Consider the following 17,445-nt stretch of genomic DNA (forward strand, 5'->3'; position numbering starts at 1 on the left):
CTGCACAAATCTATAAACGAACAAATTATAAGCAAAATTTATTATATAAAGTTATTAAAATAAGTCAATACTTTTTAAGTTATTAATGATCAAAGATTTTAATTATTCGTGAAAAAAATGCATGTTTTGAAGCGGTTTTTCGCAAATTACTGAACAACTTAAGTTTTTACAAAAAAGTTAATAGTAGTTTAATTCGTATAGCTTATATCCTAAGAATAAACTCTTAAATCACGCGCCTTTCGATTATTGAGCTACAACCCCTTCGCAAGAAAACCATCCCATATTCCCGGCTTAAGAGAGAGTTGTACTTAAAATAATTTAAATTAATTATTTGGCGACTACATATCGTTTAATAATTTATGAGCTGGCAAAATATACTCATCTCAATTATTGAATTGCCATTTTCTTTCTATAGTGCAGTCACTGAAGGTAAAAATCAACTATGACCTTCGATTTCGGTAAATCTCCATTCATTTTCCGAAAATTGGTGAGCGGATAGAGGATACCTCAAGAAACAAAATTAACAATAACAACTTAGCCGGGGGTATATGTCACCCCTTCTCGGGGTGAAAATTACTTTATTAAAAATAACCCCACAAATCAAGAGAGGGACAAATTCTAAGCAAAATTTGTTATATAATGTTATTAAAATAAATCAATACTTTTTGAGTTATTAAAGATCAAATATTTTAATTTTTGTGAAAGAAAATGTATGCTTTAAAGCGATTTTTCATAAATAACTTAAAAAGTGTAAGTTTTTACAAAAAAGTTTTCATCACTAAAATTGAAGCTAATAAAAAATAGAATAAATTGCTGACTTGAAAAACCCTTTAATGTAAATTTAAAGTAAGTTATAGGTAATTAAATGTATAGTTTTTCTGCGACTATTCAAATCTAAGGATTCAAGCTTAAATAACGGGAAAGAGATGCATTTTATAACACTTACTAAATACTTGTCAAAGTACTTAGAAATACCTATCAAATGAGCTCCAGAAAAAGTTGATAGCATCAAAATTTATACTCCAAAAATTTTTACAAAAAAAATTAATTGTTTTTTGAATCACTCTGGTAATTTTTATGATATTAGGCACATCCAACTATTTGAAAGGTAATTTCAAGAGCTATAAAAATATATTACATTTAGGCCCGATACTTTCTCTCTCGATTAACAGCCGGTGAGTTCACCGGGAATTAATCGTGACCTCTTTAGGGTCTCTTGCGTTGTAATAAATGCAATTATAAACTTCACTGATGATGCATAAGGATGCTGAAATAGTTGCTATATGGAGATGTTAGTCCAACTCTGAATCGAATATAAACAAAACCTGCCTTGAACCCTTTTTTAAACAAAACCTGCCTTGAACCCTTTTTTAGCAATTATAAGTATTATTATTCTTATTTATAATCATAATATTACTTCTAATTGCATTTATTACAACGGAAGAGACCCTAAAAAGGTCCCGATTAAACTCCGGTTAACTAACCGGCTGTCAACCGAGACATAAAGTACCGGCTTAATCTTTCAAATACTTTATTTTTTAGGATAATAGGTTAAAGGGCTCCAGTTACATTTTTCTCGTAGTAAAATTTAAGCTTAAACGTTTCTATCTTCGTTGTTTTGATTCATACATAAATCAAAAGACAAGTAAAATCTTTGCTAATAAAAAAACTCAAATTTCGTTATCTATCATTTTTTACGTCAATCGAGTATTGTTGAAGTTATTATTTTAAATATGATCTAAAAAAATAGAGTATTTGAAAGATTAAATGTAATACAGTTTTATGGCTGTATACTAGTGATGTAACGAATGTCATTTTTTGAACATTCGCGAATACGAATGCGAATGCGAATATCTACTACCGACTTTTTTTTTAATTTGTTTCTATTTTTGTAATGTTTCCTAAATTTATAATGAAAAGTTAATTGATATTTAGTGTAAATCAATCTCAATCTTAAGCTTTATTACATATGTAATACCAAATAATAAAAAAAAGTGAAGGCTGATAATGTGATTATACAAGGTTAAGTTCTATCTATCTATTGCCCTTCATTTGTCCAAAGTTGTACGTAGGTCTCCCCCTTATTTTTCCACTCTTCTCGGTTCAGTGCTAATGCTGTCGATCTGGTCCCTGCATATCTTTTTAGGTCATTCGACCATCTCGTCTGTGGTCTGCCCCTTCCTCTTTTGTAGTCCCAAGGTCTCCAGTGAATTATCGCTTCATTCCATCTTCCGTCTCTTTGTCTGCTGTTGTGTCCTGCATATTTCCATTTGAGAGTAGCTGCCTGTTTGAGGTTAAGTTACCTTTTCTTAATAAAAAAAGATGAGAAGTGAATAGATTTTGATTTTATTAACCTAATATTATCTTAAAATTATTTTTTTTTCTGGTTTTCATATTCGCAAAACATTCGCACAAATATCGCGAATGCGGATGCGAATGCGAATATGCAAAAACATGCGAATATTCCCGAATGCGAATGCGAATACGAATATTCGTTACATCACTACTGTATAAAGTATACATTTTGATGCTATCAACTTTTTCTGGAGCTCATTTTTGATAGGTATTTCTAAGTACTTTGACAAGTATTTAGTACCTAAGTGTTATAAAATGCATCTCTTTCCCGTTATTTAAGCTTGAATCCTTGGATTTGAACAGTCGCAGAAAAAAATATATATTTAATTACCAATAACTTACTTTAAATTAACTTTAAAGGGTTTTTCAAGTAAGCAATTTATTATATTTTTTATTAGCTTCAATTTTAGTGATGAAGACTTTTTTGTAAAAACTTACAGTTTTTGAGTTATTTATGAAAAATCGCTTTAAAGCATGCATTTTCTTTCACAAAAATTAAAATATTTGATCTTTAATAACTCAAAAAGTATTGATTTATTTTAATAACATTATATAACAAATTTTGCTTAGAATTTGTCCCTCTCTCGATTTGTGGGGATATTTTTAATAAAGTAATTTTCACCCCCGAGAAGGAGTGACATATACCCCAGGCTAAAACCGCAAGTTGTTATTGTCAATTCGTGAAAATGAATGGAGATTTACGAAAATCGAAGGTCATAGTTGACTTTTACCTTCAGTGACTGCACTATAGAAAGAAAATGGCAATTCAATAATTGAGATGCGTATATTTTGCGAGCTCATAAATTATTAAACGATATGTAGTCGCCAAATAATTAATTTAAATTATTTTAAGTACAACTCTCTATTAAGCCGGGAATATGGGATGGTTTTCTTGCGAAGGGGTTGTAGCTCTATAATCGAAAGGCGCGTGATTTAAGAGTTTATTCTTAGAATATAAGCTATACGAATTAAACTACTATTAACTTTTTTGTAAAAACTTAGTTTTTCAGTGATTTACGCAAAACCGCTTCAAAACATGCATTTTTTTCACGAATAATTAAAATCTTTGATCTTTAATAACTTAAAAAGTATTGACTTACTTTAATAACTTTATATAATAAATTTTGCTTTTAATTTGTTCTTTCATTGATTTGTGCAGTTATTTTTTATAAAATAATTTTCACCCCCGAGAAGGGGCGGTATCCACCCTCAGGGTAAAGGCGCAAGGTGGTAGGTACCATGTCACTTTCGTTTCTTGAGGTATCCTCTAACCACTGACCAACTTTCGTGAAAATCGATGAAGGTTCACCGAAATTGAAGGTAATCGTTGATTTTTAGCTTCAGTGGCTGCACTATAGAAAATAAATTGCAATTTACTGATCTAAATGCGCGTAGTTTGGGAGCTTATGAATTATTAAATGATATGTAGTCGCCAAATAATTAATTTAATGCATTTTAAGTACAACTTTCTCTTAAGCCGGTAAGATAGGGTGGTTTTCTTGCGAAGGGGTTGTAGCTCAATAATCGAAATGCACGTGATTTAATAGTTTATTCTTAGAGTATATAAGCTATAGGAATTATATCCGCAATACGATATATTTTAAGTTTTCTCAGCATTTTTCTCTTAAGTTAAATCAATTAAAGGGTTGTTTGGGGGTCAAGGGGGTGAGCTCAAAAATCGAAACTATATAATTTCATGAGCTCATAAATAGCTCGTAATTCTGCCGCAAAAACCGATTCAATTTTCCTATTTTTAAGTAGTGGGGGGGCTGACTCAGCCCCCCCCCACTGACTCAGCCCCCCCCCACTGACTCAGCCCCCCCCACTTAAGTACTAAATTCCTGCTCAGTGGAACGAGCTCAAAATTTTTAGTTTGCGGAATATGAAAGCTCATAAATAGCTCATAAATCAGGGCTATTTGTTTTTTAATTTTTACAGGTGGGGGGGGGGCAGCTCAACACGGATACTAATAATTCATTGCTCACGAGCTGAAGTTACTCACGGGTCATTACTCACGGGCTGAAGATAGATTCAATTGGCGCATGCCACTTTTAATATTAATCGTATATAAACTGCAAATAAAATTACTTAAACTTGTTTATTTAATACAATAATTATTGTAATTTATATCAATAATTAACTTCGAAATATTTAAAGGAATTTGCACTGTAACAATGTCAATATATTCTTTACGTTTAGGTATATCTTGTTTACTAAAAATTTTGACGTTTATCATTTATTTTAGGCACAGTGACATTAGCGTATTTTGTTTGTGTTAATTGGAATTTATAACTAATATCTATTGTGTTTATTTTTTAAGTTGTATTGTGTTAAATATGTTATAACATATTATATATAGTTATATTATTACCTATATTATAAATATATAGTTAAATGTAAATATATATATATATATATATATATATATATATATATATATATATATATATATATATATATATATATATATATATATATATATATATATATATATATATATATGTTAATGTGATATTCAAAGATCGGTGTGCTCAAAGCAATTGATTAGATAATTAATTAATTAATTAAATTTAATTTTAATGATGCACTTATGATTTAATCACACTATTTAATGCTCTAATCTCAGGGTTTTATATTCTCGTGCTTCAATATCTCCTTTGCTTTACATATGATAAATAAGGTCAAAGACTAACGGAATAAAACACATATATGGTACAAAAACATCTATTGAAATAAATTCACCCTCAAAATATCCTCTAAAAATAATATCTCCTATTCTGATTATTGAAATACTCCTACCACTATCTAAAGTACTTATTGAAATTTGCGTTATGAATAATTCTACAAAAAAAAATAAAACTGTCTCTCGGATGATGAGTTGTCCAAATTCTTGTCTCTGGTCGCCTACAATTTACTCTTAGCAGCCCCCTATGTAGTCAGCAATCTCGCAACAAACTATTGCAAGCCTATTGTCATCAATGACCCCCTACAGATGCACGTATCTTTCAAAAAACAATGCTAGCCTTTTCTCCTCTCAATAAACTGAATCTATTTCTCGTTCCGGCATGTAACGGTGACTCTTGGAATATAAGTAGAACAATATAACTTACAATGCTTTACGTGATGAGCCTCCGTCAGGACACTTATTTCAACAAACTCACAGCTATTCATTTATCTGCCTTACTACTTCAGGAGACTCTCAGAGATCACCACTATTCGACTTGACGATCATTTAACAACTATCGTCTAGAATCACATTCGTTTAAAGGCCAGCACTAAACAGTAACGTTAAAAAAATTATTCTACCGTAAAATTAAATTATGTAAAAAATTATGAAAGTCCACTGACAACGATTCCAAAGAATTCAAATTCCAAATTGTCAATGTCAGATTCAACACCAACTTTTCCTACCATTAGAAATTTCCTAAAACTAATTACATGCCAATCGGTTTTTAAGGAGATTACATTCATTTAAATTTCTAAATACAATTGTTCCCTCGCCGCAAAAGTCCATTTGGGAAACCCGGTCTCATTGTCCAAACACATAACCACTTCCTTATCATACTAACTGTACAAAGAAAATACTTAATCCCTATTTAAATTTTGTTTACCTACGGCCATCCAAAGATAATTGACTTTCATTTCTTCGAAATGAATTTTGGTATATTTTTATTATATGTTTTAACTTTTCTAAAATATTAAGATCGAAACCATATTAATTCAAATTTTACATATCTTAACAACTCCCCGCCATTTGATTTGCCGAAAAACTCTGTTATTTATTTAAATGACACAAGTTTTTTTTAGGATCAAATTATTCCATTATGTTACCAAACTCTACTCATGATACTTATAAATGTCGTGAATGTTAAAAATACCCCGTATCTTGCCTGTCTCTATATGCGCTAATTCATAACTATTTACCCCATTTTCCGTATTGACCCTATATGGACCTTCAAATACCGGCATCAATTTAGCACAAATACCATTTTGTAAATTGGACACCCTTAGTGCCCTCACTAAAACTTTATCCCCTTTCTGGAATGTAACCGGCCTTCTTCTTCGGGTCCTCTCTTGCCTTTGGAGATATTTCTCTCCACTTCGTCTCAATCTTCGTTGAACCACCTCGATCACTTCTTCGTATTGTCTGGGGGCGGTGTCTTCCCACGGTCTCGTAGGCATTGTTCCTTTCATTACATATAAAGGCGTCTCCTTGGTAACCGTATTTGGTGCACAGTTCAAATACGTCTCTATTGCAAACACTTTTCTGTCCCAATGTCGATGATGTTCTTCCGCAGCAATTCTTAGAAATTTTGTGACTTCTTGTATAAAACGCTCTGATGGGTTGCTCTGTGGATGTCGGATGCTTACAAATTTTGTATTTATGCCTCTCTCTCTTAATTCCCCTTTAAAACGGTCATTCCTAAAGTATGTCGCATTGTCCAACAAAATATTGTCTGGTCTTCCCACTGTTTCGATAAAATCGTCTATCTTCCGAAGTATTTCAGCTCCTTTCGTGGTTCTACATGGGTACAGTTTTAAATACTTTGAAAAAACATCCACCATAACTAATATGTGTTTATTCCTCTGTGTTGTTGTTATTAAATCGCTCAACATATCAATGGCGACAATATCCAGTTTCTTCCGAGCTATGACGTTTTTTGTGATGTTTTCGTTTTTGAAATTCTTACTTTTACACTTTTGGCATGTCTCGCAATTTCGAGTCATCTCTTTGGCTATTGTATAGTCCTTTCGACAAATGTAGTTCTCCCTGAACATAAGCCACACCTTCCTGCTTCCAATGTGTCCGTTGTCACAGTGTAATTTTGCTAAAACTTCTTTTGCCATCTGTTCCTTGATTACATATAGTTCTCTACCATCGACCCTCTTAAAATATAAGTTATCCTCTTGTTCGACCCTTTGCTTTTCTCTTTCATCCAGTTGTTCCTGATTTTCCCTGATCTGAGCCAAAGAAAATAAGCCTGCTTCTTCTCTCATTATGTTCATGCCAACGTGGAGAGTTTTGTGGTCCTCTTTGCGGAATTGTTCATCTCTCGTCAACGCATCAGCCAAGATATTGTCAGTTCCTTTGATATATTTAAATTCAAAATCATACTCTTGAAGTAAAAGAATGCCCCTATGAATTCTATTATTTACCAGCCTATTTTTCAGTATATGTATCAAAGCTGCATGGTCTGTTTCAATGGTGAATTTTGCCCCTAGTAGGTAAAACCGTAATTTATTTACACAAAATAACACACTGGCGAACTCTAATTCAGTAACGCTGTACTTTCTCTCATATGTTTTGGTTACACGGGAGACAAAACAGATTGGCACCTCTACATCGTCTTGGATCTGTGATAACACCCCTGCGAATTTTGTTATGGAAGCATCGGTCCGGAGAATGAAAGGTTGATCATATCTTGGGTGGTGTACTCTTACAGCTGTGGAGAAAGCTCCTTTTAAATTTTTGAAAGCCATTTCTTGTTCCGTTCCCCATTTCCACCTAACATTTTTCTTAAGTAATGCTATCAACGGTATTTCTTTTGTGCTGATGTCTGGTATTAGTTTTTTGAAATAGTTTACCATTCCCAAAAATCCCCGCAATGTTTTTAAATTGGTTGGCCTAGCGTAGTTATTTATAATTTCGATTCTATCTTCTACAAGACTAATCCCTTTTGTGTCTAATTTGAATCCTAAATACAGTATTTCCTTTTGGAAAAACTGACACTTTTGAATATTTAATTTCAATCCCGCTTGATCCAGTTCTTCTAGCACAGTGTGAATATGTCGTAGATGGCTTGTTATATCTGGTGAGAAAATTAATAAATCATCTATGTAATGTACAACAAATTCTTCATGCCTATTTAAGATTGGGTTCAATGCGCGAACCAAAGCAGCGCATGCACTCTGTAGGCCAAATGGTACCACCCTAAATCGGTATACCACTCCGTCGATCGAAAAAGCGGTATAATTTCGACATTTCTCTGCCAAAGGTATTAACCAAAAACTATGTTTCAAATCGATTTTGGAAAAAATGTGTGACCCTGTGATTCGTCCAAATATGGCTTCGATGTTCAAAGGCGCTTCGTATTGCGCGATTGTGTGTGAATTAATGTTTCTTGCATCTAAACATAATCGCAAATCACCACTCGATTTTTTAACGCATACTATCGGGTTGATATATGGAGAGTCACATCTTTCTATCACCTTGTCTTCGATCATTTTTTCAATTTCCTGTCCGACGCTTTGCCTGTATTTATACGGGATTGGATATGTCTTGGATTTAAAATTTTCTAAGTTTTTAACTTTAAAAGAATGTTCATAATTTTTAGCCACTCGACTTTCTTCATTAATCAAATCTCCATAATTTTCTAGAATCTTCTCTACTTCCTTTTCCATGTTTTCTCCACATTTTAATTTTCTTTCATCCTCATTTTGTTCGCATGTATTCACTGTCCATAATATTTCTTCATAAAATTCTGGATTCTCGTCCATTATTGCCATTTCTTCTCTGTCCTCATCCTTTATTTCTTCTTCTGTTTTTTTTTATCTTCAATTTCCATTTGGTATCCCGAGCACCATGTTTCTACTGCTTTCATTTCTCTTATGAGAACTTCCTTTTCTTCCTGCTTCCTTTCTGTTTTATCGTCGATTGCCGACAATTCTTCCGTACCTTCGATTTCCTGTCTTTCTCTTGTATCCACCTTGTTTTCCTTCTTTCTTTTTGAACTCTTCTTCTTTTTCTTCCTTCTTTTTTTTTCTGGTTGATTTTTTTCTTGTACTTTCGGTTTTTCCTCTACAGTCATATTGATTTCTTTATGTTTTTCCTGTTCATTTATCTTTTCAACAATTATTTTCCTATCTATTTCCATTTCTTCTTCTATGTTGTCTGGTTCTGCTCTGATTTCCAGTTTATTCTCCGAAAAATTTATGGTGATATGTTTTTCACTCAATTCATCAATTCCCGCTATCATATCATGGTTTAAATCTTCGATCACCACACATTGCATAATATAGTATTTGTCTCCCACTCTGATCCGCACTCCCAAACCTTCATTTACTGTCGTCAATTTTTTGTTGTTTGCACCCACTAAAGCAACCCTAGGAATTTTATACACAAATCTGTCCAAATTTAATTCTTTTACTAGTTTCTTATTGATTAACGATATCTCCGATCCAGAATCAATCAAAATTTTAATCGCTTTATGTTTTATAAATGCATCTAAGAATATTAAATTTGAATTAGAACTTTGTCTTTCATTTCCCGCCAACTGTATAAACTCTCTCGGATGACAAAATATACCGGAGAGTTGTTTATGTTTGTTCAGTGGATGCTTTATTGAAAATCCTGTCTGGATTCATTGCATACATCTTCTTCCTCGTTTTCTATTGTTACATGATTCATCTCCCTTCTATTTTGTCGTTGGAAATTCTGATTGTTTCTACCGTCCCTTTGTTCGTTCGTATTCCTAGTCGGAGGATTTTGTGCATCTCTGTTTCTGTTGTGATTTTCATATGTTCTATTTTTTGCGTGATTCCTGTTATCATAATTTTGTTGTCTATTGTAATTTTGGTATTCTCTCGGCCTATCTTCGTTTGTTGATTGGGCATGTCGGTTTCTCTGGTCATAATTTGATTGATACCTTCTTGCCGGTCCATTATATTGTTCATGTTGTCTTCTGTTTCGCATTTCTCTTCTTTTTGCTTCCCTTACTTGAAGGAATTGGCACAAACTATCAATATCTTGATAGTTTCTCAAAATCACGTGGTCCTCCAGCGTTTCTTCGAAATGTCTGCTTATCATTTCTACCAGTTGTTCGGTAGAGTATTTGTAGTCTAGATATTTGGAATTGTTATATATCTGCAAAGCATATCTTTCTTCCGATATTCCCATTTTCTCGTGATATCTTCCATTCTGTAGCTCTTGGTTGATTTCCCTCTGTTTAACTTTCCCCCAGAAATAGTTGAGAAATTTATTTTCGAAATCTGTCCAATTTTCAAACTCATCTTCTTTACTTTCATACCATAACGCTGCTCCTTCTTTCAGATGGTTTCTAATTGTTTCTTTGCAGTCGTCAAAATATCTAATATGTTGCAATTTGGTTTTCAAATTTTTAACAAATGGTACTGGGTGTGTTTTTCTAATATCCCCTCCAAATTGTATTTTCGCGTCGCTTGTACCAAGGATAATCATTTCCCTTCTTTCTCCACAATTCTGTTGATTCTTGAGTTCCGCAATTTGTTTTTCGTTTTGCTTAAATTTTTCTTCTATTTCTCGCCTGTCTTCTTGTATTGCATTTTCAAATTTGCTTTCTAACTGTTCTAATTCCATCTTCTGCACAGTCTTAATATCCTTCATTTTAGTTTCTATTTCTTCTCGTTGCATCTTCAGTTTCCTTTCTGTTTCTTCTCTAACTTTTTCTAAACAGGCTTTCACTTCATTTTCATATTTTTCCAAACGCTTTTCCAATTTGCCATCATTCTCTTCCAATTTCTGTTCTATTCTCTGTGATATTTCTCTTTGTGTTTCTTCCATTTTTTGTTGTGTTATTTCCATGGCTCGTTTTGCTTCCTGTTGATTTTTCTCTATTTTTTGTTGTGTTTCTTCCATGGCTCGTTTTGATTCCTGTTGATTTTCTTGCATTGTCCTTTTTGTTTCCTGTTGATTTCTATCCATTTGTTGTGATTGGAGTTGCATCAGTTGCAATAGTTTCTCTATTCCTGTTAATTCCTGTTCTTTTCTCTCCATAATCGTTGTATCTCCTTCATTACCCAATCCTTCTTCAACAATTTTTTCCTCTTCTCTGTTATTCTCTCTGCTTTCTTGCATTTTGCTTTGCCTCCTTGTGGTCGACATGTTGTTTCTTTTTGTTACTGTTTTCTTTGTCCCCGCCAAATGTGAAATTTTACAACACTCTATAAGTTGCAGAACACGACAAATATTTCTCCCCAAATTTAATAAATTTTCGCCACAAATATCAAATATGCAATCAGTAAATTTCAAAATAAATATCAAATGTACGATTGGTAAAATTATTAAATAATTCAATAGCAGTAAATATCAACTACCTACGATCAATCCATAAATCAAAAATATTTTTACACCTGGAAAAATTGTCAAATTATCTCTGGATCACCTGTAGTTATTCCTTATCTCTTTCCCTACCATCAAATGCAAAGCTGCGATATTTTTTAAGCCACCACGTTCTGGGCTCCAGTTAATGTGATATTCAAAGATCGGTGTGCTCAAAGCAATTGATTAGATAATTAATTAATTAATTAAATTTAATTTTAATGATGCACTTATGATTTAATCACACTATTTAATGCTCTAATCTCAGGGTTTTATATTCTCGTGCTTCAATATCTCCTTTGCTTTACATATGATAAATAAGGTCAAAGACTAACGGAATAAAACACATATATGGTACAAAAACATCTATTGAAATAAATTCACCCTCAAAATATCCTCTAAAAATAATATCTCCTATTCTGATTATTGAAATACTCCTACCACTATCTAAAGTACTTATTGAAATTTGCGTTATGAATAATTCTACAAAAAAAAATAAAACTGTCTCTCGGATGATGAGTTGTCCAAATTCTTGTCTCTGGTCGCCTACAATTTACTCTTAGCAGCCCCCTATGTAGTCAGCAATCTCGCAACAAACTATTGCAAGCCTATTGTCATCAATGACCCCCTACAGATGCACGTATCTTTCAAAAAACAATGCTAGCCTTTTCTCCTCTCAATAAACTGAATCTATTTCTCGTTCCGGCATGCAACGGTGACTCTTGGAATATAAGTAGAACAATATAACTTACAATGCTTTACGTGATGAGCCTCCGTCAGGACACTTATTTCAACAAACTCACAGCTATTCATTTATCTGCCTTACTACTTCAGGAGACTCTCAGAGATCACCACTATTCGACTTGACGATCATTTAACAACTATCGTCTAGAATCACATTCGTTTAAAGGCCAGCACTAAACAGTAACGTTAAAAAAATTATTCTACCGTAAAATTAAATTATGTAAAAAATTATGAAAGTCCACTGACAACGATTCCAAAGAATTCAAATTCCAAATTGTCAATGTCAGATTCAACACCAACTTTTCCTACCATTAGAAATTTCCTAAAACTAATTACATGCCAATCGGTTTTTAAGGAGATTACATTCATTTAAATTTCTAAATACAATTGTTCCCTCGCCGCAAAAGTCCATTTGGGAAACCCGGTCTCATTGTCCAAACACATAACCACTTCCTTATCATACTAACTGTACAAAGAAAATACTTAATCCCTATTTAAATTTTGTTTACCTACGGCCATCCAAAGATAATTGACTTTCATTTCTTCGAAATGAATTTTGGTATATTTTTATTATATGTTTTAACTTTTCTAAAATATTAAGATCGAAACCATATTAATTCAAATTTTAAATATCTTAACAATATATATATATATATATATATATATATATATATATATAAATCTTTATGAATGAAATACGTCCGCCGATAATACCAATTTCCTATTTATTAGATTCAATGACAGTAGGTGCAAATTTATGCATATAATTTTTCGGAAACGAATATAACTTGGATTGACTATTTCTTGTTGTATTTTTACAATACATAAAAATTTGATAAAAGTAGGCAACCAATTATTCAACCACGTACTAGGGGTAAACAGCATTTAGGTATTTTTGTAAATTATTATAATCTGAATCTCCAGTAGTTGATAATTATATTTTTTACTAATTAAAATAAAAAAAGTCGTAGAAAAAGTATAGTATTCCAGTCGCATGTAATGGCTATTACTCACTCTGATGTGTGTAAACTTCATCATCGTGAGTAATAGCCATCATTACATGCTCGTTGAATAATATATTATAAGTACGATAAAGCGATAAGGCGATAAAGCCTTGGTAACACTTTTTTGACACATAATCCAATATGTCTGACTTGACTGATGTTTAATAATGGTTGTTAATGTATTTGTTACGGACAATGACGTAAATCTGGCCAATAACGTTATTGGCCGGCCAATATCGACAATGGCCGGTTGAATTGGTCATTGTCGACAATGGCCGGATATTAACGTTATTATCCGTAGAAACTGGACATTGATGATAATTTTAAGTTCTTGTTAACATTTCTATCATTACCCGGCCAATGTCGACAATGCCCGTTGTTAACAAAGATCTTATACACATAGATTTGGCCAACTCCGAAAAATAGCGTAACGCGGAGCAGTTCGGATCGGTGGTCTATCTATCTCTCTCTACCGGCGCTTAGATTTCTCTCTCTAGCATATGATGGCCGCCGCCTCTGTGTCACTGTTGTTCCATTTCTTCCACCTCTTGGTAGATACCCTCACACTCGCACGACAGACAAAGATAGCTAGACCACCGTACTTGATATCGACGTTACACCCCGATGCATTGAGTAGCATATCCCTAGCCAGATCTATTCTTGACATATCTCTGGTTGTTAATCGGTCAATGTTGAAATTTTGACTAAAAGATAGGTTATGTGTAGGAGTGTAGGTTTACTATTGATTACTTCATGTGTGTATATTGTGTATTGTTTTCGTGCTGAAATTACTCATAAATTTATTTAATAAGTGTTATACTGGATATCAACGATGTGCGCACTCGTTTTAATAATTATATAAACTTAATCATCAAGTCAAAACGTGATGACAATAAATCATTTTTAAACTATGACGAATACAATAGCCGAATAAATGAAATTAAAGAAGCGAAAAATATTTTGAGAACACCGGATGCTAAAAAAACAACAAAGCACTATAGAATGAAATTCAATGATCAAGCCAGCTCCCGCCAACCACCTGCTTCTTGGAAGTTTAAACATTAATTTAAGAGAAAAACCATTGTTTATTTGTGAAATAAACATTTTTTTCTGATTCATGACAGCAGTAAAATGTATTTTGAATTAAATAAATTACATACATTCTTCTTTTTTTTGTTAAATAATTTAATTATAAAAAATTTTTTTGGACACTCTATAATTAATTATGTAAGTGTTTATGTTACTGAATAAAGAATTGAATAACCATTCAAATGAGGTAGCACACGACCCCTATTGTTATTAAAAAAATCATCGATTACGTCATCACACCCAGATGGATGACGTCGCTAGTATGCCATATATGCCAAAATATCATAATTTAAAAATAAAAATCGACCTGTTTCGGGATTTTTCCTTAAAGTCGCCGGTTTACGAAATAACGAATTTATTCCTTTCATTTGCACCATACACCATACTGTATATAAAAATAGGTTGCTACAAAATATCATACAAGGAAAAATAGCAGGCAAACGCAGTCCAGGACGAAGAAGAACCTCATGGTTGCAGACTTGCGAGATTGGTATGTTGTTGATACAAGCATGCTATTTAGGGTGGCAGTAAATAAAATTAAGATAGCTATGATGGTAACCAACGTTCTGAAAGGACATGGTACATGAAGAAGAAGAAGAAGAAGTATATAAAAATATTATTAGTTCCTTGTTTGTATTTATGAATATGTTACCCATATTATGATAAATAAAGACGTTTTATTTGTTTTTAATAACTACTTATATTTCTGCAACTATTGTCAGAAACATCTTAGTATCTCATTTTAAACACTTATTGACTTACACCGATTGGCTTCTGAGGCATCGATTTATCAACATTGCACTGGCGAAGCGTCCATGTAACCACTGTTACCATTGGTAACAGTTAAAAATCTTGCAAATAAATATTTTATGACGATGAATAATTCCATTTACCAATATTTTTACCAATAGAAATATATTATTATATTATGTGTTAATAGTACCTAATTCAGTAAATAGCCAACTACTCGTAGACACACGAAATTGGCGAGTTTATGTGACCCAGTTGCACTTTATTATACCAAGTTACCAGTCTCATTTATTGTGGTTAGTCGTGAGCGCGCTGTGTATATCAGTAGCCCTGTTACCAGATTTTAATTTGGTTACAGTACCTATAAAAAGTGTACGTGCGGTTAACCATGGAGCCATGGATGAGTGTCGTTGCATAATCGATCAACTACTTGAAAAGTAATTGTCCTTGTATAATTTTGAAGAGAAAAATGAGATTATTGAAAATGAAAGACCTTTTTTAAACAATTTAAAAAAGGAATCAAAAAAAGTAGTTCGATATTTTAAATTTAGTTGGTACAGTGAAAATCCTTGGTTATTTGGTTGCAAGAAAAATAGACTATTGTTGGCCATCTCTTCTGGTTTCTACAGAAAAATGCGTGGACCAGGTTCACGATTTAAATAGTTTTAGAGTTCTAAAAAGGAGACATGAAATTTCTCCGTTACCTACATGTAAGATGTATACCCAATTTGATTTAGTTTGGCAAAATAAGAATCGAAAGATCTCTTAACCAAGCTTTCAAAGCAAATATTGCTAAACATAACGAGTTTGTTAAAAAAATAGATACGTATATCTTTAGTATACTTATAATAGATACCGTATGTTTTTTGGCCAAACAAGAATTAGCGTTTCGTGGTTATTTTGAGGGCGACGACTCTGACAATCGAGGCAATTACAAGGAATTGTTAACATTAATTGCCAAAAAAGATCAAACATTTTGCCAACATCTATAGAAACATCAACTGTTTTTTCAACGAGAGTTTCAAGTGATATAATACAAAATAATATTATTGAAGCTATATATATATATATATATATATATATATATATATATATATATATATATATATATATATATATATATATAGGGTGAGGCAGATAACTGGGCTATTAGAAATATCTCGAGAACTAAACGCAACAGAATCGTGAAGATTGGAATAAAGGGGTTTTGAAGGATGATCTATGAAATGAAAATATTTTAATCTCTTTGAAACTTCCGGTTATACCGGAAGTTGCTTATAACTTCGTTTTTTTAAATGGGACACCCTGTATATTTTTACATTTTCGTATTCTCCTCAATATCTTCTTTCTTAAAATATGAGGTTTTGTAATATTATACAGGGTATTTTAAGAGATATTTACGATTTTTTTATTAATTTCGTAGCAACATTCACACCCTGTAGAATTATAATAATTTGTGACATAAAAAACTCTGTTTACGTTCAAGTGATTTTTAATATAGTCTATTATTGTTAAGAATCAGTAGTATAGCTAATTTTGAAATTTTAGTATACAGGGTTGGTCGAAACTCGGAATAAATATTTTCTGAGTTTTCTTAAATGGAACGCCCTGTATTTTAGTATTGTGGTGAAATGATATTTCAAGGCACTTTTTTATTTTATAAATATTCCCTATGCCTAGCTGCTTTAATTTGTGAGTTATTGGTGATTCAAGCTAAACATTAATTGCAACAAAAAATACGTATACTTTTATTAGGTTGGCCGTGAAAATATTCAATCACAAATCATTTTTCAGAAATAAATACATATTAATCCAGACTGATCCTTAAAATTACCAATAATAGTTTAGCTATTAAAATACCTACGTAGTTAAGATTGTTGGTGCGATTAACAATTAAGCACAAATTAAAGCAGTTTAGGTATAGGGAATGCTAAAGAAATAAAAAAGTACCATAAAATATAATTTCATTACAATACTAAAATACAGGGTGTTCCATTTAAGAAAACTCAGAAAATACTCATTCCGAGTTTCGACCAACCCTGTATACTAAAATTAAAAATTTAGCTATACTTATGATTCTTAACAATAGTAGACTATATTAAAAATCATTTGAACGTAATTAGAGTTTTTGATGTCAAACTACTACAATTCTACAGGGTGTGAATGTTGCTACGAAATTAATAAAAAAAAACGTAGTTATCTTTTAAAATACCCTGTATAACATTATAAAACCTCGTATTTTAAGCAAGAAGACATCGAAGAGAATCCAAAAATGTAAAAATATATCCCATTAAAAAAAACGAAGTTATAAGCAACTTCCGGTATAACCGGAAGTAGCAAATAGATGAAAATATTTTCATTAAACAGATGACTCCTCAAAACCCCTTAATTCAAATGTTCATGATTCTGTTGCCCTTAGGTCTCGAG

The sequence above is a fragment of the Diabrotica virgifera genome, chromosome 10, assembly GCF_917563875.1.
Source record: "Diabrotica virgifera virgifera chromosome 10, PGI_DIABVI_V3a".
In the NCBI taxonomy this organism is placed as follows: Eukaryota; Metazoa; Arthropoda; class Insecta; order Coleoptera; family Chrysomelidae; genus Diabrotica; species Diabrotica virgifera.